This window comes from Echinops telfairi, unplaced genomic scaffold, assembly GCF_000313985.2.
Source record: "Echinops telfairi isolate 266 unplaced genomic scaffold, ASM31398v2 ScPeMD7_7405;HRSCAF=8443, whole genome shotgun sequence".
Classification (NCBI taxonomy): Eukaryota; Metazoa; Chordata; class Mammalia; order Afrosoricida; family Tenrecidae; genus Echinops; species Echinops telfairi.
Window position 1 is genome coordinate 6,569,183 of NW_022111305.1, and position 1,783 is coordinate 6,570,965.

The window sequence follows — 1,783 nt, forward strand, 5'->3', positions numbered from 1 at the left end:
GGATCCCTGTCCATGTACTGCTGTAACAGTTGTTGGATGATCTTCAGCAAATTTTTACTTGCATGATATGAATGATATTGTTCTATACTTTTATCATTCTGTTGGGTCGCTTTTCATGGGAAACGAATCAAATGGATTTCTTGCTGTCGGGTGACCAGTAGTTCTCTTCTAGATGTCCTGGCATAGACTAGGGAGTGCTTCCAGGGCGTCATCAGCTGGTTGAAGCATTTCAGTTGGCATTCCATCAGTTCCATGATCTTTGGTTTTTGCTAATTCTTTCAGTGCAGCTTGGGATTCTTCCCTCAGTACCATTTGTTCTTGTTCATATGCTACCTCTAGAAATAGTTGAATCTCAACTAATTCCTTGAGGTACGATGCCTCTGTGTATTCCTTCTATCTTTCTTTGATCCTTCCTACATCATCCAATATTTTTCCCATAGAGTGTTTTAATATTGCAGCACAAGGCTTCATTTTTTTCTTTATTTCTTTCAGTTTAATATCTACTGATTATGGCGTTATATTTTGGTGCCATAACTCTGTCTTCTCACTTTTCATTATAATTGTCATATTGATTATATTTCCTTCTATGTGGATAGATATTATCCTATCACAGACAGAATTGTACTTCAAGGTAGATCTTGAAATGTTTATTTTGATCATGAATGCAAAACAATTCCTTTTGAATTCCTAGTGAACCATATGATTTTCTGATTCAAAATAGTCAATATAGTGTGTTTCAGCTCACTAAGACCTAGAATAGTGATCCTTATATATTCTGTGTATAGAATATTAACAATTTCCAGTTTTCTTAGATTTATACTTCATACATTCCAAGTTCTAATTATTACTTTATTTTTATCACAGTTCCTTCTAATTTTGAGCTGTGCCTCATCAGCAAATGAAGTTCTTGAAGGCTATACTCCCCCAAACTTCACTCCACCCACAGTACTATGTTTGACTCTACTTTAAAGATATTTATGCTTCAGTCATATTTTGGGTGCTTTCAACCTAAGAGGCTCCACTTCTGGCACTATCTTTGAATATATTCTGCATCTAATACGCAATCTCAGACAGTGTTTTCATGCTATACATAAGGATTTCTTGGCCTAATTCCTCAGAAGTGGACAGCCTATTCCTTCTTCCTAGTTTGTTCTTAGTGTGGACGCTCTCCTGAAATCTGTTCACTTTGAGTGATCTGCTGGCACGCTCAAATAGTGTTGACATGGATTCCAGCATCACAGCAACTCACAAGCAACCACGGCAAGACAAACTGACAGACCAGCATTGGTGAGCAGGCTTAATATTCTTAACTATTTCTACCAGCAAGATGGTCATAAATCTTTACTGATTAAACCCTCCCTGGATTGGCTCATATGTTCATACTCAAATTGTCAGGATTTCTTTTCTTCCCAATAAAAATGCCTGGCTTCAATATTAGATAATAAACTAGGTTGACTGTAGTTATACCATGACTGAGCCACCCGGCGGTTGAGACTCGTGGTGTGGTTTTCAGTGTTCATCTCTGTGGCAATAGTTTTCTTTCGGGTCACACTAACCAGGTGAAGGTAATTGATCTGATGCCTGACAGAGGGAGTTCAAGCTCCGAGATCAGCCTTTTTCCTTTTGTTCTTCACCAAAACGAAGAGCAACTAGTCAGTAGCATGATTTTTGTCAGTTTGATGGAAACACTGGAAGCACAATCACTCTGAACCTTTTGTCATCTATATTTGATTCAGAGACTATAATAGTCATATATGCACGTCTCTGTTTCCATGTCATAGAT